This window comes from Marmota marmota, unplaced genomic scaffold (assembly GCF_001458135.2).
Source record: "Marmota marmota marmota unplaced genomic scaffold, marMar, whole genome shotgun sequence".
NCBI classification, from domain to species: domain Eukaryota; kingdom Metazoa; phylum Chordata; class Mammalia; order Rodentia; family Sciuridae; genus Marmota; species Marmota marmota.
Window position 1 is genome coordinate 51,238,783 of NW_025999968.1, and position 8,680 is coordinate 51,247,462.

Sequence of the window (8,680 nt, forward strand, 5' to 3'; positions counted from 1 at the left end):
GAATTTCAGCTGAGGAAATTTATTTATGTCACAAAGACAAGAAGAAATAGGAAGTCCAAATAGTCTGACAGCCATTAATGAAAACAAATCAGAATTGAATATATTAATGCAAATAAATTATTTACCTATAATAAAGTATTATCCATCACAAAAATATTCTTCCACAGAATAGGAATAGGGCAAAGCTTACTAAGAAAATCAAAACCTAACAAGGACCTTATATGAAAGGGAATATGTACTATGAACATACCTTCAAATATCTGAAACAATAGATCATCAAATTGAGTCCCAAGAGCTCTATTCCAAGATTGAAAAATTCTAGATTGGTTTAATACCTTAAAAGTCAGTCAGTACAATTCATCACATTAATGAAAAAAGAATGGAAGTTATATGAATATCTCAATAGATTAAGATAAAGCATGATAAAATTGAACTCCCATTCATGAATTTTAAAATATCCCAGTAAAGTACGACTAGAAAATAGCTTCTTCAGTTTGATAAATGGCATCTTCACGACCTCTACAGTTTGTATATCACACTTAATTCTTAAGTGTGAAATAATTTTTTCACCAGGCTCAGGAATAAGACAGGGATGACTTGTCTTCATAATCTTCATTTAGCTGTACAACAATTCTTAGTGACTGAAATCAATCACTGGAACAAAACTGGAGAAAAAATGCAGACTTGATATTACTAATGGCATAATTGTGTACTAGTGAAGTAGAGTGGGTTCTGCTTCAAGAATAAGCACATAGACGAAAGGAGAGCAGAGGAGTTCAATAAACAGACTCAAACTTATAGGGTAACCATATTTATTGCTAAGATACCACTGCAGAGCAGAAGACAGAAGGATTAACTTAACAATGAGTAATGTTAGTTAATTTAATAACCATGTAAAGAAAATAAATCTTGACTTATATACCTTTCACCAAAATAAAATGCAGGAATATCTTTATTAATTTAAAGTAAGTGATAGTTTCTGAAACAACATATAAAGGGCACTGGCCAGAAAAGGAAATTCTAGCCAATTAGACTTCATCAAAATAAAAAAGTTCTTATTTTTAAATGTTAATAATTGATACACAAAAATTATATGTTTATGGGGAATCACATCATGTTTCCTAATTATACAATGTGTAATGAAAAATCCATTCAATTTTTCAAAAGTTTATTATTTTTTTGTGATGAAATCTTTCAAAATCCTTTCTTTCAGCTTTTCTTGAAATATATACAGTATTAATGTCTATATGGAGAAGCAGAAATTATTTCTCTTAAGTGTAACATAATACTCATTATTAAGAAAGTAAATAAAGCCACTGAAAAGGAGATCTCTACAGTATATATCTAGATAAGCATTTTGACAAAAAATAAATATAAATACTTCCATCCTCTTAGAGAAACAAAATGTACTTTAAAATGACCAAAAATTTGCACAAATATTTTACAACAACGAATAATAAAAGATAACCAACGTTGTTAGAGCAACATAGTACTAGTTACACCCACAGAAGGGCTAGAGTTAGAGACTATGAATACCAAACAATTTTGAGCACACTCAGACCTGGGCCTTGCTAACACTCCTGGTGGGGGGCATAGGATTGGCACAAGCTTAGTGGACAAACTATGTCAGCACCTAAAAATGCTAAAACTGAATGCACCCCAAAACTCAGAAATTCTACTTTAAAGGAAGGAACACTTGGTTTTGGTCCAGTTTTCTCACAATTTTCATGTCCTTACAAATTCACATATTAGATTCTTACACAACTTCTTGAGAAACTGAAGTTATTTTGGCAAACAAACAATCCCACACACCAAATGTTAGAGGAGATACTGTACGACTGATGTAATATCAAGGCATCAAGACATATCAAGTATGGGTTACCAAGACAAAAAACAACAACAAAAGCAAAAAAAAAAATGTAGGGAAAGAAAAATCTCTAAAACCCATGATTTGATGGAGGTCATTGTGACACAAAACAGAAACACCCTTAGTAATGAGACCCTCATTCTGTCGAGTGAAACAGGCACATGAAGCCCTGCAGTGTTTCTAATATCTTTTCAGTTTCATTCAAGTCTGTCTTATTGGTAGAATCTTGTCTGAAATCTTTTTTTTTTTTGTAAATTACATCGGGACATATAGTCACTTTGCTTGTACACCTAGTGTTACTTAGAAATGGAAACATAATGGTAAACTAATAATCAACCTTAAACTAATCACATGAGAAGAGAGATTCTCTTTTTAAAAGAGAATTAAAACATTTTATTAAATCATGCCATTTAATTTTGGGACACTTGAGAGAAAAAGCAATCCTACCCATGAGAAAATTTCCTTTCCTAGGTAAATAAAAGATTCAGATAATTTTCTCACAAAAGTTATGCTAAATTAAGACACAAAGCATTTCCTGGGCTTTGCCTTACCACCCAGCTGTGTAAAAAGCCCCATGCCTGTGGATGGTGACATTTTAACTAAGAATTCTTTGTTCTTCAACTGCAATTTCTGCTCCTGACACCATCTGCTACTACTACAACTACCATGGCAGCCTGGGCTATGGCCGTAGCTATGGCTGGGGTGGATATGGATATGGCCGCTGCCGTCCATCTTTCTGTGACAGATACTGATCCTGCGCAGTAGATCCTGTGGATTCTACTGGGAAACTTCTAGAGCCATTCAGCCAGTAGGACTCTTCCTCCTACCCTTCCTGATTGTCCTTCCATTAGTAATCCTCCTTATTAGTAATTTACTTCCCTTTCCCAGTAGTGAAGGTCTTATCCTAGACTGTTTCACCTTCTGATGGAATACTTTAGATTCAATTCACTTCACCCTGATCAACCAAAGTCACATTTAATTAATACCTCTCCATTCACAAAAATGTTTTTGATTGTTATAATAACAATCACAACTCATGGTGGCTTCACAATTTGGATGTGAAAAGTGTTTGTCAATAAATGTTGTCTTTCATTGCAAAATGTTTGCATTTACATTCATTACTCTCTCTCACTTACGTGTGAATGTTGGGATCCTTGTTTCATTTAAGTGTCCAGGGGAGAAACCAGTACTTTTTTTGTAATATTTTCTTTTGAGGCAGGGTCTTAATAAGTTGCTTAGTAAGATACCTCCCTAAGTTGCTAAAGCTGGCTTTGAACTTGCAATCCTCTCGTCTCAGCCTCCAAATCCACTTGGATTACAGGCATGCACCATCATATCCAGCCAAAACCATAATCTCTACAGATGTGCACGGACAACTCTATAGAGTCTGGGATGTCAGCTGGTGAACTGTGTCAAGAGTTATTGTTCATCGGGTAAAAGGGAAACTGTGTTCCACAGCAGTATAAAGTGCCACCATCACATCTGTCTGTCCCCCATTCAACTTTTCCATCCATGCTATTCATTTGGATCAGTTTATTTGATCAAACCTCCTCTAGTTTAATAGTTAAAAGTGCCAGTATCACTCACAAGGTATGAAAACAGACTGTTCCAGGGATGCTCTGTCATCCTTCTCCACAGGCAGGCCTTACACAAAATGTTCCATATTTTGCTCATCTTTTCTCACGGACACATTCTGAACCATCCACCTGCCTGTGCTGAATAGAAAAACATGCAAACTTTTACATTTCACCCTATAGAAAATCTTAAGTGGTGTCTTCTCTAATGGCTGGCTTAGACTTTCCATGGGCACAACCCTTGCTCCATCTGTACAAAGCACCTCTGTTTTCAAATGAGAGCAGAAGATTATTAGAAGTGGCCCAATGCCCTCTCCTGCTAGTAGAAATGCTCTTTAATAACCCCCGGGAAATCCTTAGGCTTCTTTAAAAGGATATAAAGGCTATCCCAGGGATTGAGCTAGGACTGTGTTTGCAGGGACTCAATTCTAGAATTGGGATGTTAAAGGGGTGTCTGTACACTACCCACATCAGAAACAACGGCAATCACAGCTTATGAGACGTGGCAGTGTAAGTCAGATAGATGGTGGAGATATTAGAAGGGCAGGTTCTTGACAGGGGAGTGAATGAAAAATGAAGATGCACTGAAATCATAACAATGGAGGACTATGATTAGAGAGAACAGAAATTATTTTTATTGGTCTTAAGATTTTTCCTTTTAAAATATTTCCATATAGACTCAATATCTTAAAACAAATCACAAAAGCTAATGTCTGGTTACCATTTTGTCTGAACTGCTCATGTAAAATGCCTCCTATGACCCAGAGCTACATTTGATCTGGCTACTGTGTGTGTGTGTGTGTGTGTGTGTGTGTGTGTGTGATGTCTGGGATTGAACCCAGGGCCTTGTGCATGTGTGGCAAGCACTCTACCAACTGAGTTATATCCCCAGCCTTGATGTAGCTACGTTCTTGCTCTCATATACTGTGGTTTTAAATGATGAGTTGCCTACAAACACAGCACTATTCTCATATATACACTTGGTTGGTGGTGTTCTGATGCCCCTATGCTATGCTCCTGGTGACTATACCATGTTCCTTCCACATCACATTCTTCTGATTGCTTCAGTGCGAGAGAGAGAGAGAGAGAGAGAGAGAGAGAGAGAGAGAGAGAGGGAAATACTGGCCATGACTCAAGGTTGCTGTACCTATGGCTCAGATTGTCAAGCTTTAACAAGGCCAGAGGGAAGACCCCTGGTGGCATCTGTACACTCCTGGAGCAAGGGTCTGTTCCTGGACCACTCACCCTTGTACCCATGGTCAGGTTTCCTACTTTGCTTTAAAATCAAAACAAATATTTTCTTGTGTCATTCCTTACTCAGACAGGAACAATGGGAAAGTGGGATTTTATTGGAAGAAATATTATTAATTAAAATAAACAAGAAAAAGTAAAAAAATCCAAATCGTACTGTATAAGAAAATAAACATGCAAAGGAAAGTGCAGGTGTATATGCCTTCACTAATTAATTATTTAAAATACTGAAAGAAAAAAAGTATGAGCATTTATTAATACAAATATTTTCTGCAGAATAAGAAAAAGACCAAACCTACAAACTAAAGCAAAGCAGGATGTTATAAGAGAATAAATATATTTTGTGAACCTGGCTATAAAATCTGAAACAATACATACATTATCAAGTCAAGTCCCAAGGGCTGTATTCCAAGATTGTAAAACCTAGGTTAGTTTAATACCTGAACAGACAGTTAATGCAATTCATCACATTAACAAAAGTGAATGTCATGTGAATATCATAACTGATTAAGAAAACCATGATAAAATTTAAACCCATCAGTGAATTTTAAAATATTCAGCAAAGTGGGACTATCATAAAAAATTCCTCAACTTGTCAAGTGTCATCTGAATAAAATCTACTGCTTATATATTAGACTTAATGCGGAAATACAGAATAACTCTCCATAAGGCCGGGAACAAGACAAAGAGGACAACTGTCACAACATTCTTTCAACTTTGTATCAAAAGTATTAACTAGAAAAATAATAATAAATGCATTCAGACATAAATGGAACAAACATTGGGGGAAATATATACTTGCCATTATTAATAAATATCATAATTATGTATATGAAAAAGATGCATGCAGGCCAATGGAATAAGAAGAGACTCTAAGTGCATCAAACAGACAGAGTAGCCAGACTTATAGGCTAACTTAGCACCACCGTGCAGAAGATGAAAGAATTGATGTAACACTAGTGTTTGACTAATTTTGTAGCTGTATAGAAAAAAACAAATCTTGACTCTTACCTTGCAACAAAATGAGATGCAAGAATGCCTTTATTACTTAAAACAGGAGATGTTTCTTTAGAAGGATATAAAGAATACTAGCCATAGGGGGGGAAAAAAACTTTGATAAATGGGATTTCCTCAAAATTAAGAATTTAGAATAGGGCAAATATCACCTACCATAAGAAGACATTTACACTATACTTATATAAAAAACAAAAAAATTGGAACAAAAAATGAATAAAAAACAAAAAAATGAATCACAAACCTTAAAGTCATAAAACACAATTAAAAGTGAACAAAAACTTGCCCAAAAATGTATAGCAAATGAAAACGAAAAATGACCAGCCTCATTAGAAGGAAATACAAATTATAACCACTGTGAATTAGAACTAGGTACCCATCAAAATAGCTATAAGACATTGAAAACACCAAGTAATTTTGAAAATGCTTAAAACTGGACCTTCCAAACATCCTGGTTGACATGTAATTTGACACCACCCCTTTGGAACCTGTAAGGTAGCACCTAAAAATGTCAAATATAAATGCAGCCTAAAACTCAGATATCCCATACTATAGGAATCACCCCTGTTTTCCAGCATGGTCTTCTTGTTCTTTCCACATACAAGTTTACATGTATAAACTCTCCATTCTTATGTTATCTTTTGAGAACTTGAAGTTATTTTTAGAAAAGAGATAAGCAAACAAGACAAACTTGGATAAAATACTGTATTATTTATACTGTACCTAGAGTCAGGACATATCAGTTCAATTTATGAATATTGCTAAACAGGGAGAATATATAAAATGATTATAAGAAGCTCTTTAAATGTCCATGCCTGGATGGAGGTCATTCTGTAAAGCCTGGTAATGAGGCTTTCACTTTGTGTAGAAATACAAAGATTCAAGAGGAACTCTAGTGCTCCTGACACTCCTGAAGCCTCAGTCGGGTCTCTCACTGGTAGAATTTCATGCAGAATCTTGTTTTGCAAGTTAGCTCAAGAAATGCAGTTCTTAAACTTAAATACCTGTGGATGCCTGATAGTGGGAAGAGAATAATAAACTGATAATCTACCTTCCATTAATCACACACAGAATATTTGGTTTTAAAAATAGAGGGAAAATGTCTTACAAAATCTTGTAATTGAACTAACGTTGGGAGGCTTGATATGATAGCAAAACAGCATTTCTTATGAGGAATTCTCCTTTCTGAAGTAAACAAAGAACCAGTCAATTTTTTCTTGTGGAAGTTATTTTAAATTACAAGGATGGCAATGTCTGTAGTTACCCAACCCACCTCTGATTGTGTATAAAAGGCTCTGTGCCTGCAGGTGATGATATTTAAACCAAGATATTCCCTGCTTTTCAGCTGCACCTTCCTCTCCTGACATCATGAGCTACTATGGAAGCTACTATAGTGGCCAGTGGTGTGGGTTTGGAGGCCCAGGCTGTGGCTAAGGTGGCTGTGGTGGTCTGGGCTGTGGCTGTGGCTATGATTGGGTCAGGTATGGATATAACTGCTGCCACCCATCTTGCTGTAACAGTTACTCGTCCTATGGATTCTACTGAGAGAGTTTGGGAAAAACTTACCTCCCCATCCCAACACTCCTGCCTTATATATTAATTTCCTTTGTTATAATCCTATATTATTCTATTTTTATTTTATTTTAACTCAACAATTATTAAGTGAAAATTTTATTTATTTTCAAGATAACTTTCCCATTGATAAGACTCCTAGTGTCATTCATACTAATTTACATCTATTACATGTGCAATGTGAGATGTTGCATGATTGTCCAAGTGAAGTCCTTGTATTACCTTCCTTGGCTTAATAAATGCATCATAACATCTGTTTCTGTCTGATTTCACATGCCTTCACGGCTTCTGCTTCACTCCCCACCATATCTGTTAAGCCTTATGATTAGTGAAACCTCCTTTTCTTCATACACTGGAATGCCTCCGGCTATAGGATATTTCTGCCTCCCCAGCCTTGCATAATCATTCAAGTTGTGCTGCCAAGTGACTCAGATGCTTCATGCTATCCTTCTTTAGTTCAAAGGCAAAATATTTGAAAGGTGCCCCTTAATCTGGAGGCTACATGCTGAGTGGCTGTCTGTCCTTCATGTCTGTGAAGCTGTCCAAGAACACACACCTGGCTATCATCTCTGAAAAGCAGGTCTAAGCAAGCCGGAACATTGCTATCTTACATTTATCATTGGCAGATAAATTTTATATTGCCATCTTCTCTTTGAAAAACATAAAAATTGCATGTTTTTCCCACTAATTTTTGGCTTTTTCCTAAATCTACTACCAGAAATTCTTCTGCAAGTGGAATTTAATCTAATAGGCTATCAATAAAGTAGTCTCCACTTTGATTAAATCACCGGATATTTTCAATTTGATTTTTAAGAATTAAATATTTGGCCAAATATCTATTTGAAATACACCTCTAGATTGACATGAGTGTTGTTGGCTTAATTTTCACAAATCATCAAATGTGTTAAGCAGTTCCTTGGGAATTGCTACCCTATTACCTATCCAATTACAAAGGAAAAATTTCCTAGTTGGCATAACACCAGAAAATTGTTTACCTTGCACTACGGGGGGAAAAAACTTGATTTATCATCTCAGTGAAAAAAGATAAATTACCTATTTAATTACTATATTGAGATGATGAGGAGATTCATTTATTCTTGCATGATTTCCATAGGCTCATGCAAACAATGCATAACTTATTGATGTTATCAGTTTGTGGATCCATTAACAGAGCTCATTCTCCTTCCTTAGACACAATGAAGCCCACAAAGCTACATATTTACACCCTCCCAGCTGTTCATTAAATGTGTTTCATGATTTTAAGTTCTGCTGTCAAAAGTCAATAAATCTGATTTTTAATCACAATAGCCTACAGTGTACATATCCTACCACATGGCTGATGACATCTTTTCATGTTGCACATATCCATAATATATATATATATATATATATATATATATAT

The 8,680-nt window shown here is 35.5% G+C and overlaps 1 pseudogene; it reads left to right on the plus strand.

Annotated features, from left to right (window-relative positions):
• Positions 1-7,074: 7,074 nt before the first annotated feature.
• Positions 7,075-7,251, plus strand: LOC125616880 (annotated as a pseudogene).
• Positions 7,252-8,680: the final 1,429 nt, after the last annotated feature.